Source organism: Ornithodoros turicata, chromosome 3 (genome assembly GCF_037126465.1).
Source record: "Ornithodoros turicata isolate Travis chromosome 3, ASM3712646v1, whole genome shotgun sequence".
NCBI classification, from domain to species: domain Eukaryota; kingdom Metazoa; phylum Arthropoda; class Arachnida; order Ixodida; family Argasidae; genus Ornithodoros; species Ornithodoros turicata.
The window spans coordinates 38,063,206-38,082,445 of NC_088203.1; the positions used below are offsets into that span (position 1 = coordinate 38,063,206).

A 19,240-nucleotide genomic window follows, 5' to 3' on the forward strand; every position below is an offset into this window, starting at 1 on the left:
AACTTTTTGATCCTAGCGGGTGACATCATCAACGTACACGAAGCGACGGCCTGTCGTGTGGTGCTTGTTGTGGTGTTTGTTGCTCTGTTTAATTGTCTCATCAACTGCCAGGTTACATGAAGTTGTTCCTGATACATTTGATAACTCCAGTGCAGAGGTCATGCTCCTCGTACAGGTTGATTGTGATGTAGGACTGTGTGGATGTCTTTATGTCACTTCCATTGCAAATGAGGAACAGGTGCAAAAGAGAACCCAATATAAAACCAATGTATATATTAAAGCCTGATTCTTACTTACCAGCTTGGAACGACTGTCTTCTGAAATCTGAGACACACGTGAGTGACAGAGCGTAATGTTAGGATAAGTTATTCCAAAGTACAAATAACACCTTATACGTGTATAAGAATGAAAATGAAACAATCGCTCGCTCTTGTGGATTCGTAAAATTCCATGGGCGATACCAGAAGCAGACGACAGCTCCGCTCAGCGCGATCGCTGGTTGGTCGAAACGAGAACGCAAGTGTTTTCTGAGGAGGAGCTTTTGAAGCTCGTTCCACCAATAACAGCCCCCCGGAAGTTCCTAGGACTAGGAACTATGATTTGAGTGGATTGTGGCTCCCCAATCCACTCAAATTAGAGGATCCTCAGAGCGTCCGTGCAAGCCACTTTCTGCTGCATCCGATAAACGTCTCAATTCAGGACAGAAACAGTGATTTCCCCAGAAATTCACTGTTGGGGGGGTGTCGAGCTTTCAAGGGGGGGGGGGGGTATGCTTGGTGAAAGTTCCACTTACGGAATGTTTCTTAGACGCGGAAAGAATCGTGGCACAATGGTGACATATCTTCACAGCTTTCCCGTTTTAGCTTTCCCGTTATCTGTTCGTGTTATTACGTTAGAACACAGTACATTAGAATACATATTCGTTATGAACGGCATTTCAACATAATTAAGATGCATAATCACACGACTGACAAACAAAAAAGAGTATCACCTTGTCTTACGAAGCTTAATGAATACCTAACAACCAACGGTGAAAACTTTAGACGAAATAAGCAGAATACCTTGCTTGATTGAGTTGGGCGCAAATGGTTCTTGATGATTCACATTGAGTTTGCGTGCCCGCACGCATGCATTGAACAGTCACTTTCAAATTATTTTGGAGAAATGCATGGTACGATCATCTGCATGACTGTGGTCCTATGGCCCAAGTTTGACAGTACAGGATGTAATTCGCTGCGCCGGACTCACTACCAGAACGTGTTGGTGGCCCAGCTGGTGGTTGGTGGTGGGGTCACCTGAGAAATCTCAGGGGGGGGGGGGTGTTGCAAAAATGCAGGGAGGAGGGAAATCCCTGGACAGAAATGCTTGAGGAAGGCGACCGTTGAGGACTGTCCCGAGAAGTGTTTCGTGCAAGCGGGCCTTGGAGTCGTGGACGGAGTAAATTTCAATGGCTCCGAAATGGGGAGTAACCGCGATGTAGGATACTAGAACCTGCAGTTGGTCCAAATTCATGGTTTTCTTTATTAGAGTATATGTCTGCTATGCAACTCACGTGTTTGACCACCTATGTCGTTCCTCGTTTAAAACGTCCGTTAAAACACTTTACAGTACGAGGAAAAGGGATCAGATTAAGCGGGGAAGATAAATAAATACGGTGAGGTACGTTATAAAGTCATGATACGAAGATAACAGCGACATAGTGTTGAAATAACCAGCAACTTTATTCGTGCTTCTCGTAACACATGCTGTTTTAATCGCGTGTGTATCAAAAATCCATAACGAGGCAAGACAAAAAAAAATTTAGTCCAACATAGAGGACATTGTTCGCGTCACGAGATTACTTCTTTCTCTGCTGCCCCTTTTATTCGTCTGTCCGCCTCTAGTTTTTAATCCATCCCCGCAGAAGCTTTTCTGTTCGCTTATTCCCGTCCGCCATTCTGCCTTCTGGTCGCACCGCGGACATTTCCACTGCATCAGCCGTCTTTCGTGTAGTCGTACCGTTCATATCGCCATGCCATCGTTAAGTGTTCCGTCTTATTACTTCCGCGTCCGAGATTCGAGGGACCCTAGTTAAGAGTCTCCATATATCGTCACGAAGAATAGTTGTCGCCGAAGTTCAGATTCCTCGGTCTTGTTCAAACGCTCCAAGCATTCTTCCTCCTCCTCATTTCTGAACTCACAACTGTGAGACAGAAGCAATCCATAAATGTAGAATGAGCTCTTTTCGATTGCTCTGTACATGGCTGATTCACCTGTACTTGGATGTAACCATAACCTGAGATGAGCCACAGTATGGAGGCACTGCTGTACTTGAAGATAGTCCTTGTCGTCTATCGCCTGATGCATTTTTTCACGTATGTCCTTCCATTTGGGTGACATCTCTTCCTGCATATTCTTTTTAACTGATCTAGATGTAGCCATTGTGCTGAAGATCAGTTTCAGGCCTGTAATGAAACGATTGCAATATGAACGAAGAATGGCAATTTGTTGCTTCGCCATCTATAAGGATGGAGGACATCGTTAGATTAATTTTACCAACCCCAGGATTATCTAATGGGGACAGTGTGATTTGCTTGCTCATTGGTTGCTGCTCTGGGAGGGCAGAGATGGCGGCACAGGAGAGGGAGGGGTGTACAGTTCCTCTTGCTCTAACATTCAAATAGTCCAGAAGAACTGCCCAGCGCAGAAGAACAAGAAAAAGGACGCGAGGGATCCATCAATGACCTTCATTGGGAAGCTTCTTGTACCACATAATCTTATCATGCCATTGGGCTTCGTACCTCATCGAAAACTCAGTCATGAACATGTTCTCTTATGCTCAACTCAACATGCATAGAGCACGAGCGACCATGCTCACGAGCACGAGTTTTGCCAAGCACATCGGGGGCCTTCGAGTTAGAGATGCAGGAATTTTTGTGTTTGCTTGCACGTGGTGTATTGCACAGTTGAAACAGAAGTTCACCCAGCCGACTACCATTCCGGATTATATCATTCAGTGTGGTGATTTGTTCAAACCACAGAGAGATGCCTATCTGGGACACGCACAGGCATCTCCTGCTCCCACTGTACTCTTACTGTAGCAAGTTAGAATATTGGATACACATAACGAGGTCGTTGACAAAAACGTAGAAGTTGTCCTCGTTCTTAAGCCTATAGTAAACACCGGGGTCAAGACGAGGACCACATATTCCTTCTAGATCTACGCCGAACGCTTGTACTCTTGAAGTTGGCGTTCTATGTAATATCGCAACTGGCCCATTTTTGAAGAAAACTTATCGGTACTCTAAAAAGTGAACCTCACCGCATAGCACGCTAACCATTGCTATGTACTGTAGGGTACTTCTGATTCGAAGATAGAGGGAGCCGGACGCCTTTTTGTGGCAATGGTTGGCGCAGAGCATGCTCTTCGGTGAAGTTCAGTTTTTAGTGCGTGGAGCTTACCTTTCAAGAATGCTTTTTTAGGCGAGGTCTCTGAGACGGCGTCTTGAGCAACGGCTTCAATTCAGTTCCTGCAGTTCCACGTTGCCACGAAAATACGTGTGATTTGTGAAGGTTTCTGATGATGTAGAATCAAGCTTCAAGGTGACCTTGAAGAAGGAACCCAAAAAGAAGCGCATTCAGCGAGGTGAAATTTTAAACTTTAGATAGTAGAGAAAGGGTATACAGTAGGGTATAGAGGGTATAGACATTCTCGGGCAAACATAAACAATCCCCCATCACAACTTGCGCTGTCACGACAACTTCCGGTCCTTCAGCGACGAAGGGCGCTCGGAACCAGCCACCATGCAGAATGATACTTCCGCTTTCCTGATTTGTTGAAAATGGGATGCGTACGCCCTTTTGTGGCAATTTGAATTGCCGAAAAAAGGCGTATAATGCCCTCAATCTCCTCGAATCAGAAGCGATAACTGTATGCATCGGCATAGTGATCGGCGCAGAGCGTGTTTGCTGCGGAACCGGATGTCGTTCTGTCAACAAACCGGAAGTGGTGCAGAAAGGCATGTATATACAGGGTGTCTCACTTATCGTGTCAAAACATTATATTTAAAAATCTACACGTCGGAAAATGTTGGGGTCAACGATATTCGCCTTCAAAGTGTTTTTCCCATTGTTTTCCCATTCTGTGACAACACTTTTACGAATTTTTTTGCAGTGGGAAATTTAAATATACGAATTAAAGTCCAGAAATTGCCTAGCCAACCTCATATTTTTCCAACACATTCGGGAAGCAACTGTCGAGTTTAGCCCACCACGTAAAAACTCATTTTGTGGTACAAAAGTAAGGATTGGGAAAATATCCCATTTCAGGCCGCACAAAATGCCGCTCGCCTTTCGCATCCCGCCAGAGCGCTCCGAGCAGCGATGCATAAAAAACAGTCGCCCCGCCCCTTCACTATCGGCCCTTCATATCATGCAGGTTGGCGAGCGGTATCACTAAAGCAAACGATAAAAAAGGCAAAGAGCAGAACAACGAAAGAAAGAATCGCAATCACCAAGTGAACATATCGCCGAAAACATGAGGGCGTTGGGAGGGGGTTAAAGGGGCGGGACGAACGTTTCTTATGCATCGCTCCCCGGAGCGCACTGACGGAATGCGAAAGGCGAGCGGCATTTTGCGCGGCCCGGAACGGGATATTTTCTCAGTTTTTTACTTTTGTACTACGAAATGAGTTTTTATGTGGCGGGCTAAACCGGACCAGTGCTTCCCGAATCAGTCGAAAAAAATGTTAGGTTGACTAGACAATTTCCAGACTTTAATTCGGAAAATTTAATTTTCCACGGCGAAAAATTGGTAAAAGTGTTCTCACACGATGGCAAAAGCTTTCTGAAGGCGAATTGACCCCATAATTTTCCGACGTGTGCATTTTTAAATATAATTTTTTGACACGTTACGTGCGACGCCCTGTATATTTTCCCTCTGGTTCCTTCGGCTCCTTGTATGTATTACGTGAATGAATGAAATAAATTGACTGGTTAATTGATTGATAGTGCAGCATAATAAGAGGGCGTGACTAGTAGATCCTCAGCTGGCGGCGCTCTTGAGATACCTTTGAAGACAACGCGATAGTATAAGAGTTCCTCTACTGTGTTAACGTGACGACATCTACAACGGGAAGGAACATGTTTGACGTGCTAAATTTTACTTTGTTCTCAAAGAAAGTGATGGCGATAACGGGTTAATGGAAAAAGATGAGGATGCTAGTCACGACAGAATCGGACTGGCTATACCCCAGGAAACCTACACTCGACGAATACAAACATGCATACATGGCGGACAGTTTTCAGAGAGTCATAGGCGGAGAGTTTTCAATCTGCCAGAAGGGGCTGAGGGGCAGTACACCCTTCTCGGTGCAAAGGTTTCAGGCTACGAGGTACTTGTCCCGTACTCACGCACGGAGGTCGAGCGAGTACCTAGGATTGCGTGTCATTAGGCGAATTTTTACAATACCGACATGTTCTTTTTTTTCCGCGAAGCAACTGTGGCTATGAGCGGTGTGCAGGCTTGGATAGGTGGAGAGAGGACAGCTGGAAGGAGTGGAGGACAGGGGAGTTAGTATGCGTCCTTGGGAGCCAAATTCCGTAACGTAGGCTAGTATATGCATAAGAGAATGCGCTTCATCCCCATTGGATGCTGCTGCGGCAGCCAGAAACGGACGTAATCGCTACCGCGGTCGACATGGCGGCCACTGCAACTGGAATGCGAATTGAATTATTGCAAAGTGTAGGCGCAAGGAGCAAAGAAAGTGGTAGATGAACCACTTCTCGTAATACAGTGTTGCAGTGGTGAAAGTTCTGTGGCCAGCCTTCGTTCTGTGCGGCGTTTTGGTTGGCGTGTGTGTGCAGCGCGCATTGACCAAGTACGATCACTATATAGATGCACCCAAGTGTCAATAAACTCAATGGCTGCTGAAGACACAAGAAATAGAAGCCTTAAATTCCATGCCTTTTCTTAATTGCACTTCTTGCTTCTTGTCATTGCCTGTGTCATTGACGCAGGTAGTACAACCATTAAGGACACGCCTTTTTTGCTGTGATAGGATTCTGAATAAGGGAAAAGTATTCCGTATAGCCAAACATGAAGAGCAACTGCTATTTTTCATTTCGACAGCTTTCAGCACATTTTTGCGAGAGAATTGAAGTAGAATTTAAGTGTGCCACTATTCTTACGTCCTCAGTTGGCGATTGAAAGGGTGTAGTCAATTTGTGCGGTTTCGCGAGCAATATTCGAGGCTACGCCGCCCCCCTCCAAATAAAGGGGAAGGGGCGGCTTCCCTAGTTGGAGAAGTCTAGTCGACTAGAATAGTTTTTATTTCTCTCTCTCTCTCGTCTGTGTGCATCCAAGAGCCGATATACGAGTATTTACCGTTATGTCATGCTGATTAAAAGGGAATCTGCTCGCAATAATAGAATTCACAGCTGCCTCTAGTTGTGGTGGCCTATATGCAGCATGGCCTCTTGAGCGGTTTGTTCTTCTGTGGGCTTGTGGCCTGAAACTGCAAGTCACAACACTTGTCCAGTTAACCACGGGCCATTTGGAAGTTTCGCGAATGACTGTACAGCAACTGAATCTTTTCTGCATCACTTAATGCAGCTTAATGTAATTTGTACCTTTTTTTTAGCAGCTTTTCTCGTGTACTGCGCGGGTACACACCCTGTGTACATTTTCAGATGATTTGGAGACAAGAACCAGTCTGCCACTGCCTTACTCAAATTACTTTCAGCATTGAGTATTTTGTACTCTATTTTAAATACTTTTCACGCTGCGTATTTAGCATCTCAAGGACTGTTCCGACGTAAGGCGATTTGCTATACAGCGCTAGAAAATAGTGCGATATTTTCCTCCTCGCAATGCTCCAACCGCTAAAAATTAGCGCTTGCGGGATTCGAGCTCCTGTCAACTTTTTCAGCGCGAATCTTAGCACTATATTCATGTGGGCCAATGAGGAGGCCCTTCAGCGATGACGTTACGGAAGTTATGGGGTTGTTTTGCTTCCGCGGTTCACGGCAACCGACCGCACTGGAACCGGCGAGCCTCTCATCCAAAACGTCTGCGTAATTTTACGGTCAGTCAGTTGATTGAACTTGTTCATGCTGTCGAACCGCGGAGGCACCATGATGGAAGACTGGATAAGGCAACCAAACTTCCGCTGAATTATAGCACTAGCGCCACTTTGCAAGTGTGAACCGTCCAATAACGGTGAATGATGTTATTGGGTGCTTTTTTGTAGCGCTATATTAGCGTGCTGCTATATGTCAGAACAGGCGTTTCCTTTAAGCACTTTTGCGCAATATTTTGTACATGTCGTGCCCCACGTTAGGATGCTTTTTTCGAAAGAGCATCACCCAGTGCTGTTCATTTTGCAAAGAATGCTTGCATAAGTGCTCTGTGCTCGTGCATGGGGCAATGCTTAGAGTTCTTAAGCATGGTTCACACTAGTGCATTCTGCTGCATGCGGGCGCCTCTGTGCGTATGCGTGCGTTGTAAGCAATACGTTCTGCAGTTTACATACCTGCGTCCGAATGCGTGCGTCACCAAACCGTAAGCCAATGAGCGCCGAGCGAGATTTCCACTCCTGTGACCGCCATGTTGAAAACTGTCTCACAGAGAGAAACCTACTGCGCACGCTCGGAGGGCGGCCTCGCGATTCGTTCTCCGCTTGCGGGCTGCTGCGGGCGTCGGACAAAGTTGAGCTCGGGCAAACTCCTTGCGTTCTGCTGTGGGAGGTTGCGCACGTGTCTGTTGCTACGGTAACTAGCGCCCATTACGCAGCAGAATGCACTAGTGTGAACCATGCTTGAAGCCATCTGCAGCGTCAGCATACACGATGTGAAATGGATCATCACATTGTAAATAGCTTTTGACGTTCACATAAAAAATGGTATATGGTAAAGCAACTGTACAAGAATTTTTTTTTACTTTTCTGGAAAAGCATCGCTCTACTTTGTTTACTCCTCTCCCTCATTTGCTCACTTCGACATATGAAATCAGAACTCGTCCGCTACCACGATTCACCATTCTACAAAAATTCTCAAATGATTGCAGCTATCCCGGAAAATTTAAGCCTGTAGGCACTAAAAGAGCAACACTCTTTCCAGAATATCCGTATTGAGAAAAATAGGGGACCATGTTGCGCCCTTCCTGCTAACTACTGGGAAACATTTACTACTCGTAGACGACACTACGTAGCTGCCCATGAAGTTGACAGTGGTTACGATCATCCTCAAGGTTATGTCCACTGAAAGCACGTTCTTGATTGGCTACGGCCATTGAAAACACGAGTCACATTGTCTGACTCAGAGTCGTTACGTCATGTCGACGAGTGAGCAGGCTATCGGCATCAAGGTGGTGTTGACATATAGCTCCCTTAGTAATGGAACGCCCTACCTTCAAGAGTACTCGCGTATAGAATGTGGGGAGAGGCTTGCCATCCATACTGATGCCGTAGATAAGAACGAGAGAAATGCATGGACTATGTGATGGTTTTTAGCTTGACGCACCATCCATTGCCCGAAAAGAGAGTTTCAATATTAACGAGAGGAAAATACATTCACGAACCTTGAACATCACAAGAATCATCCATAATTTGAGTTGCACATAAGAAGCGGCTCCATATTAACGAGGCACGACTGTATACGCCACGCACCTTGCTCTGCCACACACAGGGGCGGATTTAAGGGGGGGGGGCGACCGCCCCCCATACGGTCGCGTTCCCTATGTAAAAACCCTATCTCCTGGACGATGCGGCGCCGCAAAGCACGAAATTTTCTTAAGACCGCCCCACCCCCTCCCCATGACAGACCCTTAAATCCGCCCCTGGCCTCACACTCTTAAAAATGAACTTCGCCGAATGATACCGTACGTATTTTTTGTGACACTTATGCTGTTCATAATTGCGGCGGTGGCAACTCTCCGTCCGTTTCTGGCCGCCGCAGGTTTTCGGGTTGCCGCAGCGCCAACCAATAGGTGTGCGCGCATTCTCCTATGCGTATACTTGCCTACGTTACGGAATTTCGCGTCCTGGGCCCACTTCAGAGAGAACTGTGCCGACATTCGTACCGTCACGTTCACGTGCATGTACGAAGCATGCCATTTTTCGGATGTCACTAGTAGCGTTCATTTTGAGTATCAGTTTTCGATCATTACTTTACAACTACACTCTAAAAACAGAACTTCACTGCATAGCACGCCGTGCTCCAACCATTGCCAAGAATGATACAGTTATCGCTTGCGATTCGAAGAGAGACGGGGGCGTACGCCTTTTTGTGGCAATTTTCATATATCCATATTGCCACAAAAAGGCGTACGCCCACCTCTCTCTTCGAATCAGAAGCGATAACCATATCATTCGCGGCAATGTTTGGCGCACAGCGTGATATGCGGGGAAGTTCTGTTTTTAGAGTGTAGAACACAGGGGGGGGGGGGGGAAGGAGCAACGGCACATAACGCCTTTGCTATGCCGAGTGTACCGCACCCCTGCTGTCTGCTGTAGTTGTGCAATTACTGCTGTTGTAAATACTTTACTATAGTATTTCTACAGTAGCACCACGTAGTTACAATTGGTAGGCTTGTAACACCCCGCAAAACGCCATTCTTCCCACTGTTCCATATGATTACGCTGGTAGAGAGATATAGCGCGGGTATTTCAAAACAGTCGGTTCTGAGGAATGATGTCAAGTGATGTGATGTGATAAAGAAAAAATGAGAAAGGGCATGTGCGGAATCTTTAATGAAAGTTACCTTTAAAGTTGCACTGTTCTGTTGCCGTATCGTGGAGACGTTTCCAGCAAAGGCGCTATAGCATGATCTTCGAAGTTCGACGTGAAGATGTTGTTGGCAAAGGCAGGTATGCACGATGTAGCTTGACGAAGATCACTCAATCCTGGAAATGTGGATAGACTGAAAAAGAACTGTCTGTTAGGCAAGTAGCCGAGCGATCATATAACTTTACTGTTAATTAACGATCAATGTGTATCTGTTAGCTGAACACGTCAAGGACTCTTTTGAAGAACAACATCCGCTTATGGATCCCTCAGTAGATCAGTCCGGAAAATCCCAGTGCTCTTTGCACACGCATTGCATCCTGGGCGCTTGCTGAGTGGGGGAACGAAGAATAATCCTTCACATTTCGCTTTCGCTATCCTCGACACGTCGTGGACAATGGACCGGTACGGCAGAAATCGGAGCAGAGTGGAGGCCACCCGTTTCTTTCGTATTAGTAAACTCCCACAGTTCAAAGCGACGCTAAGCACCAGTGCCGGATTTATGTTGAATTCCAATGGCAGATTCGGAGCGTTTCCAGAGCAAGTTTTGTTGCTCCGCCGAGAGCAAGTCTGTTCGGTTGGCAGATTGGGAACAGTTCTGGAGTCTTCCAATGGGAGCTTCGGAGCGGCATACGAGCCAAGGTCGCTCCAGGGAGCAACCCAGACTGCTCCGCCAAAATAGGCAGATTGAACCGGAACTCTATGTGACGTGTCACTTGTCGCTCGTGCTTCCTATTTCCTGTCTCTGCTTCGGCAACAAGGCCGCTTCCCGACGCGTCTTCGCCGTGACTAGTACTTCGCGTCGTACGTTAGCAATTTTGTTTCATGAAGAAAGCAATAAGCCAGACATCACACGGGCAACTTTAGGAGATTAGGAGGACCTTGATGTTGCAAAACATGGCGTTGTATTGGAACATGAGTACAATCTTCTTCTTCTTCTTCCTCCGTCTCTGGCAGCCATACACCAAGGAAGATTGGCCAGGGCTAAACTCCAGGTTGGGCGCAAGTGTTCCATTCGCAGATTCGGATCACTTGCTCTAGGCCAGATCAAGCCGCTCCACTGCGGAGTGTGCCCCTTGCTCCGACTCTGCCATTGGAATTCAACATTACAGTGGTGGGGGCCCCCGGACACTGTGCTGTGGGGGCTCCCTCATGTATTCTACGTCTATCCAATGTGTTATTCGGGGTCGATATGAGTGGACGGAGGACAGATTTTTACCAAGTTTCCGTTTCAGGGATGCGTTTCATGCATGCAAAACAGATTTTCCTTGGACAAGACCTTTTCTGGTGGGGGCCCCTTTGTGGTGGGGGCCCCGGGGCAAGTGCCCCGTCTGCCCTCCTCTAAATCCGGCACTGCTAAGCACTCTGGGATTTTCTGAACTCGTCCATTGGGATTACGGGGATTTCGAGGTCGTCCGGAGCCTTAGTCCCTTTCTAACTCGGAACTCCCGACTGGAAGTCGTGGGAGGCGGGTTAGCCGGTCTAAGAAGCCTTTGTTACCCACTTCGGAGAAAGCTATGAGTGAAAGTGAAAGTTTTGCCCTATGAGCCCATACCTTAACATCAGTTTCTAATACTCCGATTGGTGAAGAAGATGTGGCCTTTCCGTTAAAACGCGACGCTTCTTGACCACTAAGGTGAATTGTCGGTTGCCGACGTGCCGTCATACGTTATAAATAAATTTAAATAGTAGTTTGTCTGTGGACTTCGCCTGCGGGTCCGTCCTTCGAGCAAGGTGTCGGTACAATCCGGGATTTGGGTCACCGAACAGGGTAAATTGGGGCTACTTGAAGGCGGGGGGCAAGTTGAAGACAGTTTGGGTTTTCGCGTGGCATTTTCTTAGCAATAATTTTTTCTCGCCTGTGACACCAGGGTGAACGCTGTCGTTGCCTGTGCTTTGAAGTAACGTGTTGCCGTTCGGCACGTGGCTTTTTAGAAAGACGTCAGTCGCTGTTTTGCAGATGTGGTCGAGAAAAGGGGGCTGTGAAGGTCGTAGCTAATGGTCGAATGACGCGGCCGACACTGCAAGGACATTTCTGAGTGCATCCTCGGGAAAGGGTTACTGAGCGGAGGGGAAACACGAGGGAAACGTGACCTGGGGGAAAACAAGGAACTCAAGTGCAAAGTCCAGACGACGACGGCGCCATGGTTTAGCGCTACCAAAGCTACGGGTCTCGTAGTGCAATCAGTCATGGTTTGCAAATCTCATAGTCCGCCGTAGCGGACAGACAATCGGGATATTCCCAGTCCGCCCGCGACCGAGCGCTAATCCTACTCCAGCCAAGGACGCTCGAGTCACAACAACGTTATTGTTCAACCCAATAAAGGAACCGCGACGTTGGGCGCGGCCTTTATAAGGATACGGCAGCAAGAGGGAAGGGGACTCGGGCAGTGGGGACTCTACCAGTCCACATCTCCATTTTTCCCCAGCCGAGTTTTGACCAACATGTAAATAACAGTGTGCATGATAACTTGTAAATAAACCCTCGCATATCACGGCAACCTAGTCTGGGCTCCAGTCAGTGACAGGCAGCAGGAACAACATATCCGGGCCCGGGAACGACGAAAGGGACGACCAACTCGGACGAGCGTCAACATCGTCGTGGACTCCGGAGGATCAAGCACAACAAGGCTTCAAACTTTCTCGAGCATTGACTTTCAATTTGGTCGTTTCTGCTCCTCGGCTAATAAAATATGACCTCTCCGTTTTTTTTTGTTTTTTTTTTATGGGTTAAGAGAGGTCAACCTAGCAAAGCTGGCTTGCTCCCCTTTATGTTGCGGTGTCACTGCCCTGTGTTTCCACGTCCACTATACTCGTGTCTGACTTTTCGGCTGACCCAAAGACAAGACAAAATTTAAACCAGGCATTAATTCTTTTATGTCCTTAACTTTCCCATTGGGTGGAGTAAGTTCATGAACATACGTAGTATGTCATGTTTGGTTTGTACGAAATAAATATCGGGTTTAGCACCACGGTAATTTGTGGAATGTAGATTTTGTGGCTTCAGTTAACAAACTATGGTATAACTTAGGCGATTATTCTTACCGATATTAACGAAATAAGTCGACTGTCTTCAACATAGATCACCTATCGCATCATCGCTACAGGCCCACCCCGATGAGGAACCTAAGTGTGTCTATGGTAGAAGCTTGAAGGCGCAGATGTGGAAGTAAAAAGTATACAAACGTAACTTTAAAGGTAACGTTCTCACGACGTACAAGTATTCCGCGAAGGAATTGTGAGAATATAAGAAGACAAACAGTGAAGATAGGCGAGATAAATGTGATTAAGTTATGCGAACTCACCCCAGTGGATGTTGGACAGCCACATCTCTCAGCCACTGATTGCTCGCCCAGCAATGAGTTTCGGCGCTTGTCCGCTTTTAAGAAGAGGTGCTGCTGTTATCTTATTAACTCTTTGCCCCCCATGGTTTTCTCAGAAGTCAGGACTCAGTGGCGTAAACACTTTATGAAATCACTCGTGACGAGAGGTAATACACGGTGTTCCCTTATCGGCTCTAGTGTCTCCGATATCTGTTGGCGTACGCCGTTTTTAGGTATTTCCTTCCTCGGTGTAATAAAATATAATCTCTCGCTTCACTTCCGTTTCTCGACGCAAACCGTTCGCGAACAAATGGAATGCGACGTAATTCTTTCTTTCAATCTGTCTGCGTCAGTGTTTGAGCTGTAGACCCTGTATAATAAGTTTGAATTGTTGAACGTCTTTTCAGTACTGCATTCGCCTTGATCATAAAGATCGAAATTCACTTGTCCGGTAGAACTTTAAATGAACTGAGGTATCGATAGAACTGAATTAAGCTTCCTGACGGTATAATAATTACAGGCTTTCCCAAATGCGCTCAACCAGGCCGTTTGACGGAAACGACGCATTCGAGCCCCAGATTCGAGACTCCGCAAGCGTCGAATTGACGTCAATGAAAGTTCTATAATAATTATGCATCGTATCTAGAGATTGATTTATTGGACTGAAATAAAAACTGTCAAAATTCCCAGTTGTGGCTCGGTGTAGTTGGAACATGAGAGAACTGGTGCTCTGAGTCTGGAACAGAGGACAAATCCATACAAATCCTCAAGCGCCTAAGAATTAACGAATAAGCTGGAAGTCACTGAAAAGGTTAGCCAGCTGTAGTACTCAAATCATCTCCTGGATTACTGAAGATCCAGATGTGGGTTCGAGTTATCTCATGTTCAACAGTTGCCGCCTGCGTCGATCCCGCGGTATGATTGTGTGTATGAGTGAAAAAACAATGTAAGAGTGAAAGGGGGATGAGTGAGAGAGAGTGGTTGGTCCAAGAACACCACAAGGGATTGGTATTGATGGACAACGTTAAGTAGTTATAGATGTAGTTAAAATGCATTGCAGTAGTCAAAGTACTTGTAACTGCTCCTCTGAAAAGTAATTGAAGTACTAGTTAAACTACTCCATCGCAAGGCAGCTAGTAGTTATAGTTAAACTACTGACGAATTAGTTAATGACCATCGCTGCTGCTTTGACTGTAGCTCTTGGTCATGTTCCACCGACGGGATTCTTCTGCTAGCGGCGTTCTCCCATTTCCATTTTTTTAAACATAGGTTTACTGGGGTATAGCCACTACGACTTGGTCGCGACACGCCTCCACACTTTTTCTCCCGTCTTCATCATCATCATCATTGTGAAACGCTGAATTTCTAGCGAAAGGATGTACGGAAATAGGAAGGAAGATAACGGATAACGTCCAATGTTGCATATAGGTTGCGGTCGAACTGCACCATTTTGAAAGACGAATTGTCAGCACAGCTCCCCCTGAAGTCGGCCCAGGACGCATACTAACTCTCTGTCCCCCACTCCTTCCTGTTGTCCTCTCTCCATCTGTCCACGTCTGTACGGTGCCCATAACTACAGGCGCTAACGCTAAAAAAAGTTTAAATTATTTATACAGTTCATAAACTACGCAGTAAAGGCGTACGTTTGAGAATGATACAATGAAGTTCGTAGATAAGGAACATAGGTGGTGAGCTCCTCTCTCGTTATTCACGCCAAGTGCTGGACTACGAACACTGCGTTTGCCATCGAGCACCAAATCGATAAGAGTATAGTGCTTCAAAGAAGAGATATACTTCAAGGTAATGCGTCAGGTGAGTCCAATCCTTGTCAGTATACGAAGCGACTGGCAACGATCCAGTGTATTGCGGAAGATTTGTAAATACGTCTTCCCGTATTGACGTCTTTCCGTCTTCCAATACGTAATTCCGTGACCTAATTTTTTGTACATTTTGGATGAACCAAGATTCGAGTTGTTCGCGTCCCCCCCCCCCCCCCTCGTTCTTCACGTGCTAAAATATCAAGGTTATCTAGGTTAACTTTGTGTCCGGTTAGCCACACGTGATCACATGGTTCAGTTCATTTGGATTTTTTTGTCGATTTGGTGATATCCCATCTGTGTTCCTTCATTCTTGTGCTTTTTTCTTTCTCTCGTCCTGTTTCAGCGATATAAACAGCTGGGCATTCTTCCCAAGATATATGGTAAACAACTCCGTTTCATCGTCAAGGGGTGACTTGTCCTTTGGATGGCTCAATAGGTTTCGAAGTATCCTTTGTGGCTTGAAACTTGTTTTTATATTCAACTGTGATAAAATGCATTGTATGGGTTCTGAAACCCACATAAGGATGTGAGATGTACTAGCTTTCTCTCGTCTTTGTTTCTGCCTTGCTTTCTGCCGTTTTTTGCCTTCCCGGCCTCTGCATTCCATCCGCTGGTAGGCGCCGTTGATGAAAGTCTCCAGCTAACACCTATGTCGTAAATTGTTCGTTATAATTTCGAGTTCTTTCGTTCTTTGTTTTTCTTTTTTGGTGGGTAAATGGTACGTTCAAAGATTGATAGATCATTGACAGGACCACGGACCATTTATGTTCCATGGGGAGGTCTGGTTTGTAGTGGAGGACCAAACAAGTTTCCAGCCACAGAAGACTGTTCGTAACCTGTTCAACAATCTAAAGAACATGACACCCCTTGGCGATGAACGCAGAGTTGTTTAACCTTGCGAAGAATGCCCAGCTATTTATATCGGTGAAACACGACAAAAGAGCACACGCACACACACAAGAATGAAGGAACATATTCACATCCACCGCGGACGTCAACGAATACTGCAACTTTCTCCGACATGTATGCCGGACCCTGTGCACCGCACCTACCCGGAATGTTCCATCAACCACGCGATACGTCCCTTCAAATTTAGCAGTGTCCACTCACGTCCGCCAACAGGCGCCAAGTGTTTGAAAGTCCCACCAGGCTCCTTACGCAGTACCTTATAGAGTCATCTCCCTGTCCCCTAAACGTTCGTCTTCGACGTAGACGGCGTCCATCAAACTGTATTTATCGATCAAGTCAAGCCGGCTTTCCTCGACCATCTTCTACCTGTATCCCTGCTCCTCGCCCAGTGATCTTCCCAGGATTTTCTTCTAGGGGTGGTGTTGCAAATCAGTTGGGGGGAGGGGGTGCGCGACCTAATAGGTGACGGTCTCGCATGATGTCACTACCACGTGACCATATCCTATGACGTCACGTATGATGTGACCCAGTGGCTTTTCCTAGGGTTTTGGTTTTGGCGGAATCGGGATTTGAAGGAGTGGAATAGGGGGTACAAATGCGCTTTAGATGACTTGCCCATTAACAACTATGTTTCTCGCTAAATGTGGCGACATTCAATTTTCAGACATTAACGCTTTATTACGATGAACATTGCTTTGCTGCTCTCAAAATACCACCTGTTGTGAGCATCTTCATTTCTGGTAAAAATGTTGTGTGACATTAAAAGCAGAAAACGATGACAGGTCACGAAAAACGTGAAAAAACACACGCACACATGACGCAGAGCCGTTCTCTTCATGTGAAGAGGTATGTTTCCCCTTCATAGCCTTCTTGGTTTCCAGACCCATTTTTCGAAAGCTTTACCTCTTAACTTGTCGTAGTACTTGTAGGCGCTGCCCTCACGCGTCACCTGCTGTCGCGGAGTCTGTGGTTCTTTGCGAGGATATCTTCACCAGAGCGTCAACATACGCAGGAAGCAATCGCGAACGTTCTGAGCAGAGTATTCGATTCATGGAGCCATTCATGAAAGCAATATTTTAGTGCAAGAGCACAACACTCAGTCTCGTTCCTGTATATCTCGTTCAAAAGTACAGTTACCACACATTTCAACGTGATCCATGGAGAGCACCGTACTCTAGCACGATGATCCGATGTAACCAGGTTCAACTCCATACTTTTTTTATGCTTTACTCAGAGCGTTCAAAACCAGTAGGTACCGTAAATATCAAGGTTTGATTTGAATACTCGACAGGGCCAGCGATGACACCCGTCTGGGGGGGGGGGGGGGGGGGGGAGAGGTGTCATGAGCAGTTCCTGGGGGGTTTTTGACAAATTTTTTTGGGGGGTGAGGGGGTCCTGGGAAAATCACTGTCCTCGCCGACCACCCTGCTTCCGCTTCGGTCCCACCGCCCTGCCCGGCTCCTAGCGTACGGCTAAACAGATATCCTGTCTCCTGCCGCGGGAGGGGGAGGGAACCAAAAGGAGGCGCCTCAACGGCTCTTCGACAGCAGAGAGAAGCATTGGGCATGTGACGTGAGGATAGGAGATGAGCTGTACCTTCTTTGGAGCCACGCGGGGGTCAGATTACCTGAATAGCCCGATGAGGTCGCTTTGCGCACGCCAGTTTGGGGTCAACATCGACGCCTCTCCAAGTATTCCGAAACTATGCGTTGGGAGCTCCACACAGATGTATGTAACCGAAACCGGAAGGCGAGCGGTGATGTCATTGGAGTGGCCGCCTAATCTCTCCTGCACTTCTCGGAGCAATAGGGCTCCTCCTCCCTTTCCTTCCTCCATGGGGGAACCGCTATGGTGCCGCTGCCTCCCGCCTCATCACAATCGTCATCCTTCGCTCCCGCGATACGGTCGTCGAATAACGTTCATTCTCGTCTTGTCTCTTCGTGTAACTGGTCCCTTGCTCAGCCGCTACGACAGGTCCCACAAAAGGCACTTTACGACCACGCCCGCCCCCCTCTGTTGTCGTGCACCCTCGGCAGAACCACTGCCACCGTCCTTCACCGGATCCGCTCAGGATCCGCCTTCACGCACAGCTGGCTTCACCGCTTCGGATCTACACCAACACCCCTATGTCGACAGTGCTCCTCAAATCCGGGAACCATAAGTTACATCCTGCACTCTTAACAATGAACTTCATCGCATAGCACGCTCTTAGCCAACCATAATCTCGAATGATATCGTTATCTGCCACGATTGTTTTTTAAACCGGAGGCGTATATATGTCTTTTTTGTGACACTTATACTGTTCATAATTGTCACAAAAAAGGCGTAGGCTTCCCGTTTTCGACAAATCATGTCAGATAACGATATCATTCGAAATGATGGTTGGCTGGGAGCGTGCTATGAGGTAAAGTTCATTTTTAAGAGTGTGCTTGAATGTCCCACCTACAACGAAGCACGCAGGCAGCTGCTTAACCTGGATTCCAGCATCTCTACATCTGACATCATCATCATGCTGTCCGCTTTCAGCGTGACCAACCACTGCTATCAGTATTCACCTTCATCACCACGACCACGAGGATGGTGGAGAGCTACTTTAGTGTACTGTCGCAAAGGTTCCGAATTCTCTAAAAGCCAATTAGAGCGACGCCAAGGATCCCTACAAAGCTAGTACTGGCTAGTACTGGCCTGCTGCTCCATCCACAGCTTCTTGAAGGCCCAAGAAGTCCTGGAGGAAAGCAGCACACCAGCATTAGAGGGTGAAGCCTCAAGCCAAATGGGCCTGCAGTCTTTGCAGCCAGCACAGTACTATTAGGGTTCTTCGTTTTCGGGTTAAACCCGATTTTTCGTGATAGTTCCCCCCGAACAAGCCTTCAATTATTCTGGTAAAGCCCGATATCTACCCGAAATCCTTGCTGACCTTCAACTCCTGGTTGTATAGGTAAGCCGTCGGAAAAGATAATCATAATATCAGCGAGGAGAGCTATTCGTGTCAACCTATGTGAACTCCTTTTATCATCCCCTCCTGGAGGACAAAAAAGATTGACTTCTGAGGAGCCCGCACAAGTGTTTGAATACCACGGTCATTCGCTGCCCCGGTCCCGAGCGGGAATATGAAGATTATTATTTCTCGTCCCAGTGACACAGCAGTGGCTTCTTTCATATGCCTTTCGTTTCACGCGAAAATTCTCCGACGACATATATCAGACACAGATCGAAGCCCCCGATTTGTCCTCGAGTTCTCGTGTGTAACTAGCACCCTATTTTACCCCCAGAATTTGAAAAGTCATAAAACCCGAAAACGAAGAACCCTAAGTACTATGTATGCATCCACAGAGACCTGCCACATCGGGGGAACAGATTGCAAGACATGAAGGCAGTGTTCCGTGGCAGGACGCAAATGTGCACAACTTCTCATGGTCGGGTATA

General features: G+C 46.9%; 1 long non-coding RNA gene across 2 annotated transcripts; it reads right to left on the reverse strand.

The window, feature by feature from the left end:
- Nucleotides 1–1,697: 1,697 nt before the first annotated feature.
- LOC135388409 (uncharacterized) lies at nt 1,698–13,221 on the reverse strand. Of its 2 annotated transcripts, XR_010421349.1 has the most exons (5): nt 13,068–13,221; nt 12,808–12,910; nt 9,740–9,898; nt 3,442–3,587; nt 1,698–2,444 (listed from the first exon to the last, which is right to left on the reverse strand). It is a non-coding gene; the product is annotated as an uncharacterized LOC135388409 (long non-coding RNA). The 2 variants fall into 2 exon arrangements; XR_010421348.1 differs by lacking the exon at nt 12,808–12,910 and having other exon boundaries at nt 13,068–13,212.
- Nucleotides 13,222–19,240: the final 6,019 nt, after the last annotated feature.